This window comes from Chelonoidis abingdonii, chromosome 3 (genome assembly GCF_003597395.2).
Source record: "Chelonoidis abingdonii isolate Lonesome George chromosome 3, CheloAbing_2.0, whole genome shotgun sequence".
NCBI lineage: Eukaryota > Metazoa > Chordata > Testudines > Testudinidae > Chelonoidis > Chelonoidis abingdonii.
In genome coordinates, this window is record NC_133771.1 from 152,312,398 (window position 1) to 152,337,729 (window position 25,332).

At 43.2% G+C, this 25,332-nt stretch overlaps 1 protein-coding gene across 2 annotated transcripts in view; it reads left to right on the forward strand.

Moving 5' to 3' along the window:
* Positions 1-309: 309 nt before the first annotated feature.
* The window catches only part of CDC42EP3 (CDC42 effector protein 3), a 44,844-nt gene continuing 19,821 nt past the window's right edge, over positions 310-25,332 (forward strand). Inside the window, exon 1 of one of the 2 annotated variants that reach the window (XM_032776527.2) lies at positions 310-477. The gene's annotated coding sequence lies outside the window, so the exon portion shown is untranslated. Of the gene's footprint in view, positions 478-605; positions 758-25,332 lie in introns of those variants that run through there. The other variant, XM_032776526.2, reaches the window with a different exon arrangement.

A 25,332-nucleotide genomic window follows, 5' to 3' on the forward strand; every position in this document is an offset into this window, starting at 1 on the left:
AGAACCCCAAATGTGCTTTCAAACTCATTTTCCCGAGCCAATCATGATTTTGGGGGGGGGGGGAGAGCTCCTCTGATTTTTTTTTTTTTTTTTTGACTGCCTGGCATTAGTGCAGACGCAGCTTTAACTATGGAGCAGTTAGTGCCTCCATAATGCTGTGCGCAAAGTAGCCATCAAGATAGATAGATATTTAAAAATCAAGTGTGTCTTGAGTGTATTCCGGCCAGCCCTGGCCTCTGCAAGGTTTTCAGTTCAGCTGCAGTGTGCCTCACACCAGAGAACTGCCTAGCGCCCAGTCCAGCCCTCTGCAAGCACGTGGGCTTAGCCCTGAGCGGTGCCGGTGTGAGCAGACACCCGGGCTCCCGAGGGAAGCACTGACCACACGCAGGACCTGCTGCAGACATCAGGCTTGCAACAGCCTGTGGACGCTGCTGCTGCTTTCTCGCGTGCAACCTCTGGGGACGAGCAAGGAGCAGGGTAAGGCGTTTCCCATCCAATGCACCAGGCCAGAGGAGGGGGAGGGCACGCAGGGGAGGGAGCTGCCGGGTGACAGGCGGTCACAGGTGCTGCTGTTTTCTCTGAGTCACGGGAGAGGCGTCTCTGCGCCCCAACCAGCTGCTGCTCCCCCTCCCCCTCCTCGAAACTGCTGCGGCTGCCAGCCCAGACAGAGCCAACTCCTCACAGGCGGCCTTGCTTGCGAGAGGAGCAGCCAGCGAGCTGCGCAGCCGGGGGAAGGAGCAGACGCCCTGGGAAGCCTGTAAGTTGCTGCGTACAAAGATCTGCGGCCCCAGCCCCTGCCTGAGCCGCCTGGCCTGGCAGGCAGGTGATTTGCAGGCAGCGGGTGTTGTCTTTCCCTTGCATGATGTGGAGATTTCCTGTGTTGGGCTGCAAGCGGCGGAAGGGCGGGTTTGTAAAGCCTAACCCCCGTGGGGGGGTAGCACCCCCAAGGCGCGAGCGGAGCACAGTTCTGCTCTGAGCTGCCCGAGGCATCGCCCCTCGGGTATCCGGCTTCCCCTGGGCATGTTCAGCGAGCACAACTCTGTGCCCGGATCCACCCCACGCAGCAGGACTCCAGTGTTCTGCTAGGGGTGTGCAGGGCAAGCCAGCTCTGCGCTCAGGGCTGCCCAGTGCAATGCGACTAGTGATTATGTTCTCCTTCCTCCATGCAAAACAGATACGATTCTGCTCTCTCCCAGAGCCACCCAATCCGTCAGGGCTCAGATTTTCCGCTTTCCCTCTCCCCGTGAAACATATCCAATTTTGCTCCAACAAACACCCATCTTGCACATCTCTGCTCCAGTATTCTGCAGCATGTGCATGAAACGGGCACAATTCTGCTCCCCCCCGTGTATCTTGGCTGATACTTTGTTCTCCACAGCGAACAACTGGCAAAATTCTGCTCTGGGATCTACCCAGCACAGCGTGGCTCTTCTATTCTGGGCTTCTGTGTGCACAGAATGGGCAAAATTCTGGGCGTGGAGCTGCCATAAGCATCACAGGTTTTTTTACTTTGGTCTAAGAGCCGATTGCAGAAGTCAAGATGCAGTGTGTTTTGCCATAACACTTGGCAACTTAAGACAGTTGTACTGAAACAGCTTGGCTACTGTCTGAGTGAATTTTGAAAAAAAAAGCTGTCAATTTCAGTGACTTAAAAAATTAGCATCCAGACAGACATATAATTAATGCAATTTAGTTCTAAAGGGGATTCCTAGTTTCATTTCCTATTTCAGAATCACATATTTGAATAAAAATAGAGTGGTGTTGGGATTTTTTGTTTTTGGCAGGATGTCATTTTTGCAGTGTAGTTCTGGATCGGTGGGTTTAAAAATAAATATCTACTTGAATGCTGCATTTCTGAATAGCTAGGTAGCTGTGACTTGAATGCATCAAAGCAGAGTACTCCGCTGAAAAGAGAGCCCATAGCACAGTGTAATACTGGTTATCTGACAGAGATTGTAAGGAACTCACCAAAGGGGTTTTATTGAGATGCTATCTGAAACTAAAGCTGAGGTAAGATTTGGGGGGGGGGGGGGGAATCACATGAAAATAAAGTCCCAACTCTAGGAAGCAATTAGTGGAAGAGTTCATCACTGTAGATCAGGGGTTCTCAAACTGGGGGGGTCAGGACCCCTCAGGGGGTCACAAGGTTATTACATGAGGGTTCACGAGCTGTCAGCCTCCACCTCAAAGCCCGCTTTGTCTCCAGCATTTATAATGGAGTTAAATATATAAACACGTGTTTATATATTTTACTCAGAGGCTTGCTGTGTGAAAGGGGTCACCAGTACAAAAGTCTGAGAACCCCTGCTATAGATTGTAATTGTGCTTTAAAACTATTTAGAATCTTAATATTTATAAAATGAGCATGAGCTGTTATTTTTCTTTGAAAGCATTTGGTGACAATGGAGCAATTTCCCAATCATTTAAGTGGGTCGTTTTTCCTTGCTGAATGTTGATAGAGGTATGTAGGGGACAATATGTTTGGATAAACAATTAAAAACATGAATTTAAAAACAATTGAAAACCTAAAATGGGTGATTCCTAAAACCCATCTTCCATTTGAAATCTTAATGAGACCATTCTTATAAAATGAATGTGCTTCACTTAGGATTTTTAGGAACATGGTACCAATAAAAGAGTTGTGGTGCTCGGTGAATATCAAAGAGCAGGATTTTGTGCATTCTTCACAGGAAAACACAATATTGGAACCCAATATGTCACCTGGGTGACTGCAGAAATATAAACATGTATACAATCAAGTGATTACTGTGTTGCAAGGATTTTATTTTTAAAGCTTGTTGTTAAGGGCCTAGTTTTTTACTGGGTTCACATTTAGATTTATGTTCTCACAGCAGCATGTTACAAGTAGCATTACAGCTCCAGTATTCTGAAAAGTGAATGAAGTAGATATATACAGCCAAAATATTCTTTGATTTGAGCATTTGTTTCTGCATTGGAATATGCTGGAATACATTGTTCTTAAACAGGCTTTTGTTTGTCTCTGCAGAAAAATAGTAAAGAGCCAGATTTTCCTGCCCCTAGTGTGGGTGAGCAGTGTAGGGAGAGGAAGCTTCACAGGGTCCATCCTCTGCACAGATCAAGGAAAAGTACCATCCTCACTCTCATGAACTCAGCGAGAGTTCACTTGTGCACTGTCAAAAGTACACATCACCCCCAAAAGTGAAGGGAAACAGCCATGGCCCCGCCCCCCATACCAGTCTTCAAAGCTGGCCAAATGCACCGGGAGGAGAGGGGTCTGGAGTATGCAGCCTGGGGGAAGAAGAGGGGAGAATTATCTTTTAAGTGTAATTTCAGCCCAAGCTTTCCCTGGGGCATTGTGGCTCTGCACTAGGCCTTCAAGTGATGTGGCTAAATGCTGCAATCTAGCTCCAACGAACTGTTTAAAACTCTTCCAAACCACTTGTATCAGCTCTGCTGTGACCAAGTAACGCCATAGGTTTGGCAAAACAAAACTGTTCTTAGTTTTTCTCTGTAAAGCAGAGCAACATACCTAATAATCTCTTTCAAATAAAATGTCTTCCTTATGGGTGAAATCCTGGTCCCCAGCCCAAGTCTTGAGTAGGGGTTTTGTACAGGGTGTTAAAAGGAGAGTTTTTCCTCATGTCTTGTTACCGAGTTCAGAGCACCTTCCTGGCTCGCTCTAGTTCTCCTTTTATTTCTCCTTTTCAATGAGATTGTATTCCAAAGGATCGAGAGAACTGATAGACTCACGGTCCATGCGTCCACCACACTCCCATTCTGCCATGAGTAGAACTGCTGCTGCAGTGGGACAGTAGATTCCACTCTGTTGCCTTTTCATATCCTGACTCCACTGCACAGCAGAAGCACAGTCTTTGTGCTACTGCAGGATTTGATCTAATTTCACAGTGAGTGATGCAAACGTAAAGTAGTGAAAAAACGCAGCAAGATTTTTTTCCCCCTTACACTGCACTTGAAACAGCCAGTGTCCTATTCTGGGGGTTCCCAAGGTTATCCTGAGTGGAGTCTCTCTACCTCCTTTAGAGTAGCCTTACAAGGGCACATCTTCACGGCAGAGTTAACTCTGGGTATTGTCATCCTGCTTAGCATAGCCCAGGTGTGAGCAGTCATGCTGCAAAGCCCACCACAAAATTACTGCATCCTCATTGGTGCACCACTCGAGTGTGTTGCTAGGACTTATGGGGCATGTGCTCCAGTAAATGGTGCCACTTTGATTCTTTCCCAGTGGATTGTGGAAGAACTTGTCTTTGCTTCTGGGTACAGGGGGGCAGGGACATGCAGAGGAGAACTATCAGCCCTCTAGTGACTTTTCCTTCATCCTCACTGAAAAGTGGATGAGTTACCAGCCCAAGTGAAAGCAGCCCTTTAGGTCTAACCCACTCTTCCAGCTAAGCCAGAATTTAAGCACCGCAAAACTCAGGTGAAAGGGGTTTTTGTGTGGATGGGAGAGGGATTAGAGGAAACACTCAAATAAGACCCCAAGTTAGCTCTGCAATGAAGACAGCATGAGGGAGGACACAATCACACAAATGTGACTTTGCTGTGGGAATGCTCATGCCAGGCTAGGCTAACCCATGTGCCAACTCTTTAGTGAAGATATACCCCAAAATGTGAATCCATTTCAGTATGCTTTGCATTGGACCTACTCCTTTATTTAATGTAGTATTAACTGTATTTTTGGATTCCCTACTTGAGGTAATCATTACTTCCAAAATCTTGCACTGAATTTAAAATAGTATTAAGCTCATTAAAATGGTATCAAGCTATTAATCCAACATGGGACTCTTACAGGAATCAGGTATAACAGAAGCAATCTTGGATTAGGCAAACAGTAGTGATATTGGAGTGGGTTTGGAAATAACTCAAGTCTCAGTGAGGTTTGCAAAACAATACGGATTGAGTTAGTATACAAAAATAACAGGGAGATAGAGAGCTGGCCAGGGTGATAAGAGGAACTTATGCTGCCCTGGAACAAATGCCCAGGTATTGCAAGCTGAGCATTCATTTTTACACTAATGTTATTAGAGTCCACAAATTACTAGTGACATTTATAGGCAACCTTTGCCTTTGGTGTTGGTGAGTTGAAACTTTTGTTCTTAAAAGTCTCAGAAATGATATGCAAAAACCTACATTTGCTAGGACTGCACATTGAAGCACCCAGAAGTCCAGAAATGCAAAGGTTATGGTTGAATGCTCAACCTAAATTTTATCTTCTTGCATGTATACAGTGATCATGTTATTGAAGGTATATGCTACATCTTTGCCTAAGGTTTTAGAAAAAGCTGCTGTAATATATTGTTCAGAAATATTATGCAGCCTCATAACTTTAAAGATAGAATGACCATGCATGCAGTGGGATAGAGTTAAGGGTGTGTGTTCAACCTTAACTTTTACATTGGATGAAATGTAGATGCTTAACTATACACTCTTAATGTTGCATTAATGTTGTATGCTTATATTTAATTGGAAAAGTTCAGACATTCTATTTAACTACCTAGATTGCGATCAGAAGAGGTAGTGAAGGCATTCTCTTTGCAGAAAAAGTTTAGATAAGACATTAGATGAAGTGATGCAGGCAGTTATCTTGCTACGGGTCAGAGTGGGTGATACAAGTGATCTTTTCTGTGATTCTATGCCATTGCAAATAATGACTGACCTTCTGTAGAGATAAAATTGCTGATTACAAGCTGAAGTCATCCAGACTGAGTTTGACTCACCCAAGCTTCATAGAAGCTGTCCAGATGTACTTTCATGGCAGTAAAAATATTTTAAAGGTAACATGCAAAGCATATTTTTTTAAATGAGGTTTGTTCACTCATTTTGTGCTTTTTATGGTTTATAAAGAAGACCTAAAAGGCAGGAGTTGTTGGACTCTTTTTTTTTTGTTTGTTTTTATGTGAGAAATATTTGAAATATCAAGTCTGATCTTCAGTGACATCCAAGAGAAACCTTCCAGCAAAACAGAGCATGCGTATTATGAGCTCTTACATCTTAATGGCAGAACTGAGGCATTGAGTCTTTAATCACGACATTCTTTTTCCTAAATGTTAATTAGACATTGGTGTGAAATGTTAACAGTAACAAACAATTTAAAACAATCTGACTAAAGAATGTTAATATTGTTCCATGTGAATTGCTTGTTGGCTTTTAAAAAATCTGGGAAGTTTAAATACCAAAATTAGATTAAAAGAATGTTAAGGTTGCAAAAGTTAGGAAATGCCAGAATTAGGGTTGTTTGTGTTACCTTAATTTGATTCCTTTGTGCATGTTTGCTGTGAGGCCATCAGTCATAACATAATCTCATACTACTTTTCACCACAGGACTTCACCTCATTTGGTGCACAATGAATGAGGCCAGTGGTTTCAAAAAGAAAGAAGATATTTTCTTATTTTAAGGTACTGGGTCAGGAGAGCTGGGTTCTATTCCTAAGCTGTCACAGACTTCCTATGTAGTGTTGAGTACCACTGTCATAATGTGTATGCAGAAGGGGGCCAAATTAAGGTTGCACAGGAAACTTTAGTCCTGGCATTTCCTAACTTCTCATTACTTGACTTTGCAATCTTAACATTCAAATTTTGGATTTTTTCATATGTAATTTTAATTATAAAGAATTTTGAACATAAGAACAGACGTACCAGGTCAGACCAAAGGTCCATCTAGCCCAGTATCTGTCTACCGACAGTGGCCAATGCCAGGTGCCCCAGAGGGAGTGAACCTAACAGGCAATGATCAAGTGATCTCTCTCCTTCTATCCATCTCCATCCTCTGATAAACAGAGGCTAGGGACACCATTCCTTACCCATCTTGGCTAATAGCCATTTATGGACTTAACCACCATGAATTTATCCAGTTCTCTTTTAAACACTGTTATAGTCCTAGCCTTTACAACCTCCTCAGGCAAGGAGTTCCACAAGTTGACTGTGCACTGCATTAAGAAAAACTTCCTTTTATTTGTTTTAAACTTGCTGCCTATTAATCTCATTTGGTGACCCCTAGTTCTTGTATTATGGGGATAAGTAAATAACTTTTTCCTTATCCACTTTCTCCACATCATAAGACTTTTCTCCTCCTCCTTGCACTACCCAGTAAGGGGGATCAAAGGAGGTTCCCTGTCACTATCACCAGCAGTGCTGGGTTTACAATGGCACCAGTGAAGCCATGGAGCCAGGCACATGTTCAGAAGGGGCCCTGGCCTGTTCTGCTTGAACTGTGCCCTGAGACCCCGCTAGCCCGCTGGCTCCCCCCGCCCCCCTTGTCCACCACTTACTCTTCTCGGGCGGCCGAGGCCTCCTCTCCACTCCCTCGCCACACCTGCCGGCTTCTCTCTCTGCCTCCTGGCCAGAGCCCAGTGCGCCTCTGGCTCCAGGCAATCTCTGTTTTCCACCATTTATGGGGCTCCACCGGTCTCCCTGGAGCTTAGCTGCCTGGGACTGATGCAGAAGCTTGGCCAGTCTTGGCTGGTTGTGGGGAGGAATGGTGGGGGGGTGGGGCTTGGCTGGGCCCTTCCAGGCAAGTGGGTCCTGAGGGAGCCCGGGTGGGGCAGGGGCAGGCCCTGGCCTAGCTGATCATGCCACTTCCAAGGGGCCGGAGTGATTCCCCACTTCAGGACACTGGCAGCTCAGCCTGGCAATCCCAGTTGCCTCCCAGCAGGGCCAGTGAGTGGGCCAGGAGGCAGGGCATGGGGGAATGGGTCTTTGAGGGCCTGGGGGAGGGTGCTGGGCTGTGAGGAGGTGGGGAAGATCTATGTATTGAGGAACTAGGGAGTGGGGGTTCTGTGTGGGGTGCTGGGCAGTTGAGGTGTTGTGCAGGGCACTGTACATTTGTGACAGGGCCTGGGGGAGAGCTGGGTATAGGGAGTCGGGGGGGGGGGGCCCTCTGTGGCACAACATGGGCCCACCCCCAACGGGAAGGGGCATGCTGGCAGCACAGGGCCAGGTGGGCCATTATGAATCTGGCAACTGCCGGTTTGTAAATAGTGCCCTCGTGCTGGGCAGAGCAGGGCCGCCCCTGCCATGCCTTGCCCCTGACTGGCCCCTTGCTCTGGGGACTGAACCCTCTGTGCCATGCTCCGTTGCCCTCATGGGGGCCCACAGATATGTTTGGCACCAGGCCCACAAAAGTTTAATCCGGCCCTGATTCACCAGCTGAGAATTCTTCCAAGGCAGTTGTAAAACTAACTCACTCTAGACAGCTGTACTCGCTTTTCTCCAGATCTACCTGGGAAGGCAACCAAAGACACTTGTGAGGATATGAGTACTACTGCTTTAGATCTCTAATAACTCGTGGGAGGAAGAGGTGCTACAGAAGACTTTAGGTTTAAGCTCTTTGGTCCATCACCGGCCTGTGCTTCACTGAATAGCCATTATTCTAGTAAAGTTCCTCGTTCAATATTGAAAGGAAGTGACTGATTCACGTGACAGGGTCTGCTACAAGAGGGGTTGTAAGAGACAGTTGATTATTTCTTTGGTACTTGGGAGATGCTCAGGGACTATGGTGCTGACGGCATATAAATATTTTAATTTTAGTTTGGTTATTTTTTGTTTGTTTGTTTTTCCATATGTATATTCTTATCTTTTTAAAAACATAGTAAGAACAGCCATGATGGGTCAGACCAGTGGTCAGTCTAGCTCAGTATCCTGTCTTCCGACAGCAGGCAATGTCAGGTGCTTCAGAGGGAATGAACAGAACAGGGCAATTATCAAATGATCCATCCCCTATCGTCCAGTCTCAATTTCTGGCAATCAGAGGTTTAGGGACACCTAAAGCATGGGGTGGCATCCCTGACCATCTTGCCTAACAGCCATTGATGGACCTATCCTCCATGAACTTATCTAATTCTTTTTTTAACCCAGTTATACTTTTGGCCTTCACAGTATCCCCTAGAAACAAGTTCCACAGGTTGACTGTGTGTTGTGTGAAGAAATACTTCCTTATGTTTGTTTTAAAATTGCTGCCTGTTGATTTCATTGCATGACCCCTAGTTCTTGTGTTATATGAAGGAGTAAATAACACTTTCTCCACATCATTCATGATTTTATAGATGTCTATCATATCCCTCTTAGTCATTTCTTTTCTAAGCTAAACAGTACCAATCTTTTGAATCTCTCCTTATATGGTAGCTGTTCCATACTCCTAATCATTTTTATTGCCCTTGTTTATACTTGTTCCAATTTTACTATATCTGTTTTTGAGATTGGGTGAGTAGAACTGCTCACGGTATTCAAGGTGTGGGCATACCGTTGATTCTTGTAGTGACATGATATTTTTCTGTCTTATCTATCTCTTTCCTAATGGTTCCTAACATTGTGTTCATTTTTTTTGATTGCTGCTGTGCATTGGGCAGATGCTTTCGGAGAACTATCCATGATGACCACAAGATCACTTTCTTGAGTGGTAATAGCTAATTTAGGCCCCATCATTTTTTATGTGTAGTTGCAATTATGTTTTCCAGTGTGCATTACTTTGCATTTATCAATATTGTATTTCATCTGCCATTTTCTTGCCCAGTCACCCAGTTTTGTGAGATCCCTGTGTAACTCTTTGCAGTCAGCTTTGGACTTAACTATCTTGAGTAATTTTGTTTAATATTTCCAAAAGTAGGATATGTTGATGCATCCTTGACTTGTGTGGCAGCACTATTAGATTTTTCTCACTAAGAAAGAGATTTTAAATGAAGTAAAACATAGATGCCTTTTTAAATATCCTTGATTATGAAAGAATATTGTAGAGGTCACATAGCTACCTATTTGGATCTTACAAAGACTTTTTAATGTCATTCTTGATTCTGATTCTTGGTAAATCTGACCGTTCTAACTGTATTCAACAAAACATTAAGAAAACATACTGTGCTCAAAAAACAACTATTCTTCTCTCCATCCAAGGGTGTTGGGACAGGGGGGAGGAGGGTGCAGGGAGCCATGTCCCTCCTAGTTTTTACTGGCCATAAGGGCGAATAATGGAGAGTGGAGGCAGAGAGGAGCAAGTGGGGGCGGGGTCTTGGGGGAAGAGGCAGCACGGGGCGGGGCCTTGGGGAAGGGGGTGGTATGAGGTTGGGGGTTCGGAGAAAAAGGGCAGTAGGGGGGTGCAACGCAGGGAATGGAGTCATTATTCAGTCGCCTGTAGCACCCTCACTTTTAGGGCACTTCCGCTGCTCCTGTCTCCATCTATATGAGTATCTCTCAGTATTGTGTATAGGTCTACTACAAGAGTAGAATCAACCGTTTATATGAACATCTCTTTAAATGCTTTTCATACATCTTTAAATATTTGAAAGAAACCCTCTAAATCTTCCATTAACTCAAGTTAACTGCTGTAGCTAAATATGGTTTGATTTAGTTTCCTAAAATGACTTTAATTCCATTTATTCTCTGGGGCGAACAAACGAAACCTGGAACACAGGCAAAGATTAGACAGAGATGTGTGTCACTTTTTATTTTTTTTCCTGTACTCTTCAAGGTACACATTCCAAATACGCCAACATTCTGTTTTCAATTTGGCACACCAGTTATTAAGTAACAGCAGCATGCTCAGGCTACCTATTGCCACTGCTTCTAATGATTCATTGACTGTGGTAAGTAGTGTTTGGTATCAGTTTACCATCTTTGTTTTCAGGTACGGTTGATATACTCTCTTCTGGGGATTATAGTGTTGTTGAATTTTTCTATATAATGTCTCCCAACCATAGGACTCTATTTCTGTCTTGTATAACAACTATACATTATTGACATCTCCCTTTTCAGTTTCAGACTGTATCTGTACCATATAAATCTTATTAATTTTACAAAACCTGTATGATGGCAGTGAACCAACCGTGATAATATTGTTCTAAATGTGAATAAAAATCTGGCTGGATTTGTTGAGAGAATTAAGATACTGGTTAACGTAATCACAAGGAATTAAAAACAAAAAGCCTAAGAAGACAAACACTGCATATGTCGGGGGTGGGGGAGGGGCAGAAGGAAGGGGAAAGTGCCACCGGATTCTGCCCTTAGTTTTTTTTAAATACAGCAGTGCCTAGTCGTGGAAGTTGGGGGGAATGGTGGGGGAGAAAGACAAAATATACCCTCAGCTAGCTCTGTCTCCATTCTTGGTTATGCTTATTTTTGTGAAGAAAAGTTATCTTAGCTCTTGTGTGCATGTCCCATATAGTAAGAAAGAAGGGCTATTGGTGCAATTTTATATGTATAGATATGTTCAACTATGTAAGTTCCTTTTGACAGCCCCTACCTTTTGTCTCATTCTTTTTTCCAGCTCTTTTGGCCTTTAGATTGTTTTCTCTTGGCCCTGACACTTACTAAACAATGAGAGAATAGGATGGCCAGAATGCAAGTGACATTGAGAAGATAATGTAATTGTTTGTCCTACATGTGAGGCGTTTGTATATTCAAGCTTGCAAAGGATTGATGCAGAAGTTTACGCCTTTGATCAGTTTAACTTGGCTGCTTGTTTGCTCATGGCTTTTTGGAATAGGACCCTGGAAGAATAACCACAGTTCAAGAGGGTGTGATACGTGGTGACCAAAGACACTTCCTGCTGTTTGGCAAGATCTTTCAGTGATGTCTGTGTAGATCAGGGGTTTCCAAACTTGGTTTGTGGCTTGTGCAGGGTAAGCCCTTGGCGGGCCGCGAGACACTTTGTTTACTCAAGCATCCGCAGGTACTGACACTTCCTGCAGCTCCCATTGGCTGAGAACGGTGAACCACGGCCACTGGGAGCTGCAAGCGGCTGTAGCTGCTGATGCTCGAGTAAACAAAGTGTCTCACGGCCTGCCAGGGGCTTACCCTGCACAAGCCACAAACCAAGTTTGGGAACCTGTGGTATAGATATAACATGCACATGTGGGTTCTTCATTATAATATTTTGAACATTGTTTTACATTCCATTCCTTATGCACCCTACTAGTATTGATGTTGTATAAATCAGTGGAACTCCCTCACCTGGAGTGCAGTGTTCAATTCTGGTCATCCCATCTAAAAGAGATATATAGCAAATATTGGTTTCCTTTTTAAAGGCATACAAAATGAATGATATAGAGAGGCTATTTAGAGTGAATAGAAGAGCCCGTTGTCAGAGAGAATATACCGGACTAGACAGAGAACTGGTTTTATGGCAATACTATGTTCCTATATGCACCTTTCCCAGTTGGCAGGATTTGATACACCTTCACTGGTGTACAGTACATTGCAATATGCATTTCAGGGGCAATGCTTTAAAACAAAGTACAGAAGACCCTAGATCTGTCCCTGGAATCTCCTAAGCCACCTCCGTTCACTTGTGCCTAGGGTCCACAGCCACAACAACAAAAGCACAGATTTAATGGTAGAGTTGGGTGGTCAATTAAAAAAACAAGATTCACTTTAATTTCATTCTAAAAATTTGCAACTTTCTTTGTTAAACAATTATTTGACAGTTTATTACTCAACCACCTCTGGCCAATGGTATCAAAAGTACTAATCGATCTAAAAGGATCTGCATAGGAGATGAAAATCAACGGACAGGGTAAACCAGTGCAAAACTAGTAGTTTTACTGCAAACAACAGCCATCTTTTGTCTAATGTTAAGTAATTTAAAAAGTAAACATTTATTTTTATTGATCTCAAGACTTTGGTATATCATCTTACCTTGAAACTACTCTAGGGCTCTACGTTGGCAGAAGACTGTACACATTTGCTAATGTTAATGTTGGCATTGGAATAGCAGCTGGAATGCCAGGACAATACTTTTGTGACTTTGCAGGAGACTTTGAAGGAAATTGTGGAGTGGCATGTACTAAATTTGTAACAGTGTTTTCATAATTTTAAATACTTTCAGTGATGCCTTTGCCTAGCAGAAAATATATCCATTAAAATTTAAATATTTGAATTGTGTTTGAAAAATTCACTGAAAATACGAAAAGAGAATCTGTATGCAGCTGAACAATGTCGAAGAAAGGAAATACATTTTAGGGACCAATTCTGCAGACTAAAGAAGGATTTAACAATGTCAGCATTAACATCAAATGTCCGTGTGTGTGTGTGTGTGTGTGTAGAGACTACACACAAACTACATTCAAAGAATGTGAAATTGGCAAAGTCAATAAATTAGGACAGAGATAGTCAATAGGCGGACCGTGGACCAAATGCAGATCACCAGATGCTTTTGAAGGGAGCGTGAAATCTTTTTACCTACCTATAGAGCTGTCGATTAATGGCAGTTAACTCACACAATTAACTCAAAAATTAATCACAATTTAAAAAATTAAGTGCTATTAATTGCACTTTTAATCACACTGTTAACAATAGAATACCAATTGATATTTTGTTAAATATTTTTGGATGTTTTTCTACATTTTCAAATATATAGATTTCAATTACAACACAGAATACAAAGTGTACAGTGCTTACTTTATATTATCATTTTTATTACAAATATTTGCGCTGTAAAAATTATAAAGAAATAGTAGTTTTCAATTCACCTCATACAAGTATTTTGACAGTGAAACTTACAAATGTAGAATTTTGTTGTTGCATAACTGCACTCAAAAACCAAACAATATAAAACTTTAGAGCCTACATGTCCACTCAGTCCTACTTCTTGTTCAGCCAATCACTAAGACAAAGAAGTTTGTTTACATTTATGGGCCATAATGCTGCCCGCTTGTTATTTACAATGCCACCTGAAAGTGAGAGCAGGCATTTGCAGGGTACTTTTGTAGCCTGCATTGCAGGGTATTTACATGACCGATATGCTAAACATTCATACGCTCCTTCATGTTTCAGCCAGCATTCCAGAGGACATACTTCCATGTTGATGACACTCATTTTTTAAAAAAAAAAAATGCATTAATTACATTTGTGACTGAACTCCTTGGGGGAGAATTGTATGTCTCCTGCTCTATGTTTTACCTGCATTCTGCCATACATTTCCTATGTGATGGGGCAAGGCCAGGTGGCTACAGTAAAGTACTGAGAAACAGGTATGTTAGCCCCAGGCTAAACAAATCCCTAGGACCATGGTAACCAAATGGCAGTTGCTCCAGGTTAATCAAGCACTGGATGCCAGATTAGACGTTCTAGAAAGCCCAGTAGGGATAGCGTATCTTCAATTAGAAACTGCAGCAATCAGGTCTAGGCTATCAGGTGCCACCTGGGTTTGAAAAAGGAGCTCAACCCAGTCAGCAGAGAGGACCAGAGGAGCAAGGAGTGGTGTGTGAGGAGCTTGGAGCAAAAGGCAAGGAGCTGAGACGTGAGAGAGTGTACTGCTGGAGGATTTGAGGAGCGACCAGCATTATCAGGCCATCCCAGGAGGAAGGTCCTGTGGCTGAGGACTAAAGAAGGTTGGAGCAGGCCATGCGGGAAGTAGCCCAGGAGTTGTAGCCTGTCATGCAGCTGATACAGAGGCACTGATAAGACAAGCTGCCGATCCACAGGGCCCTGGACTGGAACCCGGAGTAGAGGGCGGGCCCGGGTTCCCCCCAAACCTCCCAACTCCTGATCAGACACAGGAGGAGCTGACTCAGACTGTGGGTTCCATGAGAAGGGAAGATCACTGGGGTGAACAAATCCGCCAATAAGCGCAGGACCCACCAAGGTTGAGGAGGAACTTTGTCACACCTGTTATAACAATCTCTGATGGTGACCCAGGACATTCTTTCTTTATTTTAAGAACACTTTCATTTCAGATTTGACAAAAACGCAAAGAAGGTACCAATCTGAGATTTCTAAAGATAGCTACAGCACTCAAACCAAGGTTTAAGAATCTGAAGTGCCTTCCAGAATCTGAGAGGGATGAGGTTTGGAGCATGCTTTCAGATGTCTTAAAAGAACAATACTCCGATGTGGAAACTACAGAACTGAACAACCAAAAAAAGAAAATTAACCTTCTTCTGGTGGCATCTGACTGAGATGATAAAAATAAACACGCATCGGTCCGCAATGCTTTGGATCGTTATCGAGCAGAATCCTGTCATTAGCATGGATGCATGTCCTCTGTAATGGTATTTGAAGATGAAGGGACATATGAATATTTAGCGCATCTGACACGTAAATACATTGCGACGCCAGCTATAACAGTGCCATGCAAACACCTGTTGTCACTTTCAGGTGACATTATAAACAAGAAGTGGGCAGCATTATCTCCTGCACATGTAAACAAACTTGTTTGAGCAAGTAAGTGAACAAGAAGTAGGACTGAGTGGACTTGTAGGCTCTGAAGTTTAACATTGTTTTATTTTTGAGTGCAGTTATTTTTTGTACATAATTCTACATTGAATTTTCATGATAAAGATAATGCCCTACATTATTTGTATTAAGTGAATTTAAAAATATTCTGTTTTTTACTGTGCAGATATTTGTAATAATAAAATAAAGTGTGCACTGTACAATTTTTTTTATTTTTTATGGTAATTGAAAGCAATATATTTGAAAATGTAGAATACATTCAAAAATATTTAAATGGTATTCTATTATTCTTTAACAGTGTGATTAAAAAAGTTCATTGTAATTAATCACTTGACAGCCCTATTTACTTTGCCTGTTTCTGCCTTTAAATACCCGTGCGCTCAGCCCTACAGCTGACAAGTTGGACTGTCAAAGGCAGCAACAGGTGATGTACAGGCAGGGCTGACCACCTGAGCCCTGGGGCAGCAGGGCTCTGGGCTGCGAGTGCCCCACACTGTCAGTTAAGTTTGTGAGGACATGCACCACTGACAGAGGGGTGTAGTGTGGACGTGAAAAACCATAATAATTACTGCAGTGGCTGTATGTCGACCTAGCTTAAGTTGACTTAATTTTGTAGTGTACACTTACTGCAGTGTGAAAAATGTTTCTCTGGAGTCTGGTCCTTGACTATACCTAAGGCTAGACCAAAAGTTTGGACCTTGACAAAAAAATAATTGGCTACCTCTGAGTTAGGAAATGTCAGAATTAAGGTTGTCTGTGCAACCTTAATTTGGCCTCCTTATGTGTATGCATGATCACATTAATGATATATTTCAGAGTGGTAACTGTGTTAGTTTGTATCAGCAAAAATAAGGAGGAGTCCTTGTGGTACCTTAGAGACTAACAAAGTTATTTGGGCATAAGCTTTTGTGGGCTGAAACCCATTTCATCATATGCAAGGAGTGAAAAACACAGAAAGCAGTATAAATATTACAGCACATGAAAAAATGGGAGTTGCCTTACCAAGTCGGGGGTCAGTGCTAACAAGGCTAATTCATTTAAGGTGGAAGTGGCCTGTTCTCAACAGTTGACAGGAAGGGGTGAATATCAAGAGAGGGAAAATTACTTTTGTAGTGCTAAGGAGGCCAATGCAATCAAGGTGGACGTCGCCCATTTCCAACAGTTGACAAGAAGGTGTGAGTATCAGCAGAGGGGAAAAATTACCTTTTGTAGTGACCCATCCGCTCCCAGTCTTTATTCAGGCCTAATTTGATGGTGTCCAGTTTGCAAATTAATTCTAGTTCTGCAGTTTCTCACTGGAGTCTGTTTTTGAGGGGTTTTTTTGTTGAAGAATTGCCACTTTCAGGTCTGTTATTGAGTGACCAGGGAGACTGAAGTGTTCTCCCACTGATTTTTGAATGTTACAATTCTTGATGTCAGATTTGTGTCCATTTATTCTTTTGTGTAGAGACCGTCCAGTTTGGCCGATGTACATAGCAGAGGGGCATTGCTGGCATATGATGGCGTATATCACATTGGTAGATTAGCAGGTGAACAAGCCGCTGGTGGTGTGGCTGATGTGGTTAGGTCCTATGATAGCGTTCCTTGAATAGGTATGCAGACAGAGTTGGCAGCGGGGTTTGTTGCAGGGATTGGTTCCTGGTTTAGTGTTTTTGTTGTGTAGTGTGTAGTTGCTGGTGAGTATTTGCTTCAGGTTGGGGGGCAGTCTGTAAGCGAGGACTGGCCTGTCTCCCGAGGTCTGTGAGAGTGAGGAATCGTCCTTCAGGATAGGTTTGAGATCCTTGATGATGCATGGGCTTAGACAGCCTCCCAACGTGAAGCAAATACTCACCAGAAATGGCTCAACCATTTTAGCTCAAATTATCCCAAAATATTCAGCCTTAGGCAACCACCTGGCTGGAAAATTTCAACCCACATTACTACAGATTGGCAAAGTTATAAGCAACTGAAAGCAGGGTCTTCTAATGGAAAGTGTTGGCCAACCTGAAGAAAAGGCAGCACTACCTGTACCACCTATAATACATGCTGTGAGAAATAATCACCTGACCATAAGTACCGTAACATGAAGGAAGCTGTATTTATCGTACTCTGTATGGAGGAGGGGGGTTTCAACTTGGGGTTAAAGATGTTTATCTAAAATGGCAAAGTCAGTCACATGATTGAAAGTGTTTCGTTGATTATGCAATACTAGGGGTTGTCTGTCGTAGAATTTTCAGTGTGTAGTTCTTGGGTTAATGAGCTCCCAAAGCGTCTCCAGCCTATAATACAGTTGCTATAAATTGGAAAATTATATAGGTGCCCAACTCAAGGTAAACAGCAGTTTGAGAGTGGTGTTTGTTTATAAAGACTCAAATCATCTTGAAATGTAATTTCAATAACTTAACCTCAGCTAATTTGAAATGTATCAAAATATTTAAATCATCTGCTATCATTAGCCTCTCACTCAGGCCTGGTCTACAATGGCAAATTAGGTTGGTTTAACAATCCCGGGCAGGAGTATGAAAAATCCACACTCCTGAGCAGCGTTGTTAAGCTGATCTAAGTCCCCTTGTAGACAGCGCTAGGTCGATGGAAGAGTTCTTCCATCGACCTAGCTACCGCCTCTCTGGAAGATGAATTACCAGTGCTGCCAGGAGAACCCCTTCCGTCAGCATTGGGAGTGTCTACACTGAAGCGCTGCAGTGGTACAGCTGTGCTGCTACAGCATTTAAATTGTAGACAGACCTTGAGAATTCAAATGGTGAAAGAATGTCTGTCAACGTTCTGCATGCTAAAAGTTTGGGAGGAATCTTTTCTTAATTTCCCATGAAAAATCCATTCCATTAAAACAGCACAAAGCTATTGGTTATGGAAAGTACATGGTCAAATCAATTTTGACGTTTTATAAGTTGAGAGTGTCTGTGATTGACAGAATTTGAGAACCTTGTGCTATCTTTCTGCTAAAAAAAAGATTATTTAATTTAGATGAAGACTAAAGCCAAACTTTTTAAAACTGGTTACCTCAAGTTGAGCACTTAAATTCACTTACTGTAGGTCTCTAGCTTTAGGCACTCAAGTTTGAAAATTATATTGATAGTATTTTGTAATCTATTCAAAAGGAGTGAGCTAAGATTAGCTAACGAGCAACATTAGAAAATGTGTACTATTTTGGTTGCATATCAGTTTAGTACTAATTTGCAATTTTAAAGTTTGCGAACATAAAACTTTTCATGGTAGCTTGACAAGAAAGTGAATTATTGACTATATTCAATACTCAGGCAGGATTTCAAGTAGAAAGCCAAAAGCAGATTTTGCAAAATTAGGGTTTTCTTTCAGTTGTACCAGTTGAGTGAGATTTTTCCTCTGACCATGTTAAGGAGTGTTACCCTTTCACTCTTCACAGTAGTCCTTTTGACTATCCAGAGAAGAGCCAGTGAATTTGAATAAGTGGCTTTTACAAATTTGCTATTTTGTCCTGGATTTAAATAATGTTTTGCAAATATCTTTTTTTTTCTTAAATAGAAAAATGTCATCTTTTGAGCTCAGCTGAGCATCTTACTGTTAGACATTTCAATAATTTCCAGACAAAAGAAAGTTAAGATGAAGTGAAGTTTATCCATATTAATAAGTTCCAGGTAAAAAGCCTTACAAGGACATTAGACAACCAAAAAATATTATGAAAGCCAGGAAATTGTGCAGCCTACAGTTGATGAACTAAAAATATATGCTATGGAGCATTGGTTTTATAATTAGTTCCCTCTACTTCTGGTAGCAAGTCACATAGTGACACCACATCCCAACTTTTGATCTTTTCAGGTAGGGGCAATATCGTGGTCTGGACCTAGGAAGATGACATAGGGAAATTTGTTGGCACCTAGCTTCTTGGAGCCCTTTATAGGCGAATGGGACTGATTGCCTCCTCTATGGTTTTTGTCTAAATAGGAATTTGTGCAGTAGATTTATTCCATGTACTGTGTATGATCACAAAGCACTGAGAGTATGTCTACACTGGCAGAGTTATATCGCTGGCAGTTACATCACTGCTCAGAGAGCGCTGGACGGAAACCGCTTTTGTATGTTCACACTGTCAGCTGCCTGCACAATAGCGTGTTCACATTTGTGGCACTTGCAGTGGTATTTGGAGTGGTGCACTCTGGGCAGCTATCCCACAGAGCATCTCTTCCTCTTCTGCCGCTAAGAGTTATGGGAATGCAGAGGGGGCCGTGAGGCATCCTGGGTCCTGTCCCAAAGCCCTGTGATGTGTTACTTTGCATCCCGGCAATCCCTGTGCTTCTGTCCACATTTGGCACCATCTTTCAACAGTTTTTATACTGCACACTCTGCCTCTTTGATCTGCAGGAATGGATTCCTGCACTGTTGATCAGTATGCTGCTTGCTCTCCCTAACATGTCATGAGTGGCAGAGGAGTTATTCCTTAAACTGCAAAAGCAAGAGGAGTTCAACACTGATCTTGCCACACACATAGTAGCTACGACACGAGATTGCTTGTGGCATTCCGGGGTGCTGACCACAGTGGAACGCCACTCTTGGGCTTGGGAAACAAGCATTGAGTGGTGGGATTACATCATCATTCACATCTGGAATGACGAGCAGTGGCTGCAGAACTTTCAGATGAGGAAAGCCACATTCATGAGACTGTGATGAGCTCGCCCCAGCTCTTCAGCGCAAGGACACGAGAATGAGAGATGCCCTGCCGTTGGAGAAACACGTGGCAATTACACTGTGGAAGCTGGTTATTCCAGACTGCTACTGATTGGTCACTAATGAGTATCGACAGTTGGACTTGTGTTGTTGGAAATGTGCGGGGCCATTAATCACATCCTTCTCTGAAAGACTGTGGGCAACATGCATGACATCGTGGATGGCTTTGCACAAATGGGCTTCCCTAACTGAGGGGCGATAGATGGCACCCATATTCCAATTCTAGCACCAGACCGTCTAACCACCGAGTACGTTAATCAGAGGGGGCATTTCTCTGTAGTCCTCCAGGTGCTTGTGGATCACCGTGGGCGTTTCATAGACATTAACATAGACTGGTCCAGAAAGGTGCATGACACACACGTCTTTCGGAACACTGGCCTGTTCAGGAAGCTGCTAGCAGGGATTTTCTTCCTGGACCAGAAGATCACCGTAGAGGAAGTTGGAAATGCCCATTGTGATCCTGGGAAACCCTGCCTACCCCTTACGGCCATGACTTATGAAGCCAGACATGGGAAACTTTGACAGCAGCAAGGAGTGGTTCAACAACAGGCTGAGCAAGTGCAGAATGACTAAGTGTGCTTTTGGCCATTTAAAGGCCCACTAGCGCTTTCCAAATAGGAGGCTGAATCTGGCTGTTGCTGATATTCCTATGCTTATAGCCATAAGAACATAAGAAAGGCCATGCTAGGTCAGACCAAAGGTCCATCCAGCCCAGTATCCTGTCTACTGACAGTGGCCAATGCCAGGTGCCCCAGAGGGAGTGAACCTAACAGATAATAATCAAGTGATCTTTTTCCTGTCATCCATCTCCGCCCTCTGACTGACAAAGGCTAGGGACAGCATTCCTTACTCATCTTGGCTAATAACCATTAATGGACTTCACCACCATGAATTTATCCAGTTCTCTTTTAAACCCTGTTATAGTTCTAGCCTTCACAACCTCTTCAGGCAAGGAGTTACACAGGTTGACTGTGCACTGTGTGATGAAGAGAGGTGACTAGTGGTGTTCCCCAAGGGTCAGTCCTAGGACCAATCCTATTCCACTTATTCATAAATGATCTGGAGAAAGGGGTAAACAATGAGGTGGCAAAATTTTGCAGACGATACGAAGCTGCTCAAGATAGTTAAGACCAAAGCAGACTGTGAAGAACTTCAAAAAGATCTCACAAAACTAAGTGATTGGGCAACAAAATGGCAAATGAAATTTAATGTGAATAAATGTAATTTAATTCACATTGGAAAAAATGACCCCAATTATACATGCAATATGATGGGGGCTAATTTAGCTACAACAATGACCAACATCCCACATCTAATCAGGAAAGAGATCTTGAAGTCTTTGTGGATAGTTCTCTGAAGACATCCATGCAGTGTGCAGCAGCAGTCAGAAAAGCAAACAGGATGTTAGGAATCATTCAATAAGGGATAGAGAATAAGACGGAAAATGCCTTATTGCCCTTATATAAATCCATGGTACGCCCACATCTTGAATACTGCGTATAGATGTGGTCTTCTCATCTCAAAAAGATATCCTGGCATTAGACAAGGTTCAGAGGAGGGCAACTAAAATGATTAGGGGTTTGGAATGGGTTCCATATGAGGAGAGATTAAAAAGGCTAGGACTTTTCAGTTTGGAAAAGAGGAGACTATGGGGGGATATGATAAAGGTATATAAAATCATGAGTGGTGTGGAGAAAGTGAATAAGGGAAAAATATTTACTTATTCCCATAGTATAAGAACTAGGGGCCACCAAATCTGGTCCCAGTGACTTGTTACTTTTAATCTGTGACAGTTCCTCAGATTTATCACCTACAGAGGATGACTCAGGTTTAGGAATCTCCCTAACATCCTCAGCCGTGAAGACTGAAGCAAAGAATTCATTTAGTTTCTCCACAATGCTTTTATCGTCTTTAAGTGCTCTTTTTTTATCTCAATTGTCCAGGGACGCCACTGGTTGTTTAGCAGGCTTCCTGCTTCTGATGTACTTAAAAAACATTTTGTTGTTACCTTTTGAGTTTTTGACTAGCTGTTCTTCAAACTCCTTTTTGGCTTTTCTTATTACATTTTTACACTTAATTTGACAGTGTTTATGCTCCTTTCTATTTGCCTCACTAGGATTTGACTTCCACTTTTTACAAGATGCCTTTTTATCTCTCACTGTTTCTTTTACAAGGTTGTTAAGCCACGGTGGCTTTTTTTAGTTCTTTTAGTTTAGTTCTTTTTCGCCGCATGCTATACACTCCATAATATTTGTGAAGGGAAGACTGAAAGCTTCATTCAGGGCTGGACCATTGAGGCTCAGCACCTGGAAGCTGAATTTGAACAGCCAGAAACCAGGGCTATTACAGGGGCGCAGTGCAAGGCCATAAGGATCAGGGATGCCTTGAGGCCGCAATTTGAAGCTAAAAGTCAATAATATTTGTTGCTATGCTTGGAAGTGCAGTGCTTGTAATGCTAGGAGATGATTGTGATTGGTGGAGACGATGGACTATGAAGGGTTAAGACAATTGCCTGTTGCTTTGCAGGGCTCTGTTTCCTTTCAATTGATGGAATAAAGATTGCTTTCAAACCAAAACTATTCTTTTATTCAAAAGCAACAACTGAAGGCGAGAGAGAAACAGAAAAACCACATCAGCACTGTGGGGAAGGGAGGAGGTGGGGTTAAAGATTTTTGTATGTCCAGGTATCATATGCAACCTTGTCCTTTGGGGTACAGTGCAGCAGGTACTGTAATTCAGCAGGCCTAAATTGCAGAGGGACGGCTGTTGAGTGCGGTAGGTACTGGAAGTGCGCAGAGCAGGACTGTGATGGGGCAGGAGTGGAATGCAGCGGGCACAGACAGGAGCCAGGAGGTTGATAAGAGTGTGTTTGGCGGTGTCTGGGGGCGCATAGGAAAGAGTTTCGCAACAGCAACTTCAGAGGAGGGCGGGCATGGAGCTGCTCGGTTTGCAGTGCTATTAGCACATGGAACGTGTCTGCTTGATGCTCCATAACATTTAAGAGCAGCTTTGTTCTGGCACATTGCATTCTCCGTTCGGTCCCTCTTCTCGCTGTCCTGCCATTCCTTCAATTCTCTGTGGCCAAAAAACAAGGGCATCATGACATCACACAGAAAGTCCTCTTCAGTTCTTCGTGGCCACTTTCTAATTCTGTGTAGCCATTCAACTGGTGATAACAAAGAGGGAGGCTGGGCTCCCAGGGTCATATCTGTGAAGCCAAAATGCAACATTTTACAGAAGCAATATTGTTTGCAACACAGAGACCACTGATTTAAAACAAAGCCGCTATTCACATACCTGTCACTAACTGGCTGACCCCAGGCTAACACACATGAGCCACAAGCCCCCAAAATGGTCAATAACTGCAGGGGGCAGGGAAATCCATGTTCCAAGACTGTACTGTGCACTGGGACTGCACAGCCTCCTCTCCCCAAATGCCGATGAGATCCAGCAGCTCAGCACTGCTCCAAGCAGGAGATCACCTGGTGTGTGGAGCAGGCATGATCATCTGGAAAGATGCACTGAGACCACTGCACACGTCACCGAGCAAACAGGAAGAGGACTTTCAGAATTCCCAAGGAATTTAACAGTGGGGCTCACGGTTGGTCACCTAAGGGCAGAACAGTAGAGTTCAGACTGATGACAGGCAAGAACAAGCATTGTGGGACACCTTCCGGAGGCCAGTTGCAGTGCTGTAATCGACCAGGGTGTCTGCACTGGCATCACAGTGCTGTACCTCTAGCACAGAAAGCTGTGCGCCTCTAGTTAGGGTGTGTGGGTGTTGTTGTGTTGTTTTTTTTTTGTTTTTTTGTTTTTTTGTTTTTTTACAGCGATGCAGCTGCACTGTTTCTGTACACTAAGTGGCTTGGCAGTGTGTACCCCAAGAGTTACACCACAGAAAGCTGCTTTACTGCGCAGAAACTTGCCAGTGTAGACAAGGCCTGTGTCAGCACAACCTTCCTATAGTAAAGATTAATGCTCGGTGGTCACTGGTGAGATCAAACTCTTTGTTATGGATTTCCTTAAGTTATCACTATGGGGGCAGTGTTGGTTGTATAAGTACCTTAACTGTGAATTTCCTCCATGCATTCAGATACTTTAGTTTTTTGAAAGTTGGAAACTTTGTTCTAGATTTCCAGACCTTTCTAATGGGTGGAGTGGGTGGGATGTTGGTCATTATTGTTTTTTCTTGATGACTGCATTGATTTTTTTTTTTGTAAGGATTAAAATCCTTAAATTATTGATATGTACTCTCCACCGTAAACTTACCTTAAAAAGGGTTGTTTGTTCTGTTTTTGTTTTTGCCTTAAATTTCCTTTATCCCTGTAAATAGCCTTAACGTGGGACTAGGAAGAAAAGTGGACTTGAGTTAGGGAGAGAGCAGGGACACTCGCTTTCTTTCTTGCTGGTTTCCTATGTTCTGCAAGAGGGACGCACCTTTCATGTAAACATGGGCTGGATGGGGGTTTCCTCCTTTGATCTCAGGAGATCTGTAGGAGACAAAGGGGTGAATAGAATGATCATAATAGCTGGGAGAGGGAGCAACACATCAGTGGCTGTTTCCATCCTTTCTGCCTGCAGACCTCTTGAAGTCGTCCATGTGGTGATTCCAGCCTTCAGAAGTGTGCAGAAGTTGAGGCTTCCACATGGGTAAAGGCATAAGCCCTAATTCAGTAGCATCACCCTTAGATCCTTAAGAATATCATTGTTTGTCATACCCCAACCCAAACCTTCCTTTCCTCCCTCATGAATCTTAAAAGACTCAGTGGTGTCCCCTCACAGCTAAGAGCAGCTCATTCGGGCTTCCTTCTAAATGTATGCGGCCTTATGTTGCCCTTCAGAGCCTGGTGAACATAAATAAGCTTGTCAGCCCCGCCAAGTCTAAACAGACTTCTCAAAGGCTGCTGAATATTGTACAAATGGAAGTTGAGGGTCACTTCTATGAGTGAAGGCTCCCAAAGGCAGGGTTGCCCTCAGCGAGGCTCCCCAGGGAAGGAGAGGGGCTGATGATCCAGTTTGAGGTGCACTGGGAATTCTCAGTGCTGACAGCAGGATGTCAACAAGAAAGGAGGAAATACTCCCCAGTCTTTTCCCACTCAAGCCTCTTGCTCCATGTAGCCACATCTGCTAATGGCTGGGCAGTCAGGGCCACCATCCTGCAGACTTCAAAAGGTGTTCAGCAACTTGGGGATAATGGGAGTTCAGCTGTGGGTAGGTATAATCAGAAGGGAGCTTGGTGGAAGGCATCAGAGCAGGAGGCATTCTCCTCTCTTGTTTCTCTGAAGCTGAAGACTAAAGAGGAAACCACCTCTCCTCTGGTAGCTTTGTTCTGTTGCCTAGCCCCTTTCTTTGTTAGCTGCTATCATAGCTTTCCTACTCAGATTTGAACCTTAGCGTTCATAACCTGAGCAGCTAGCATGAACCCCTCTAAGCTTAATTACCAGCTTAGATCTGATCTTGCTGCCACCAGCC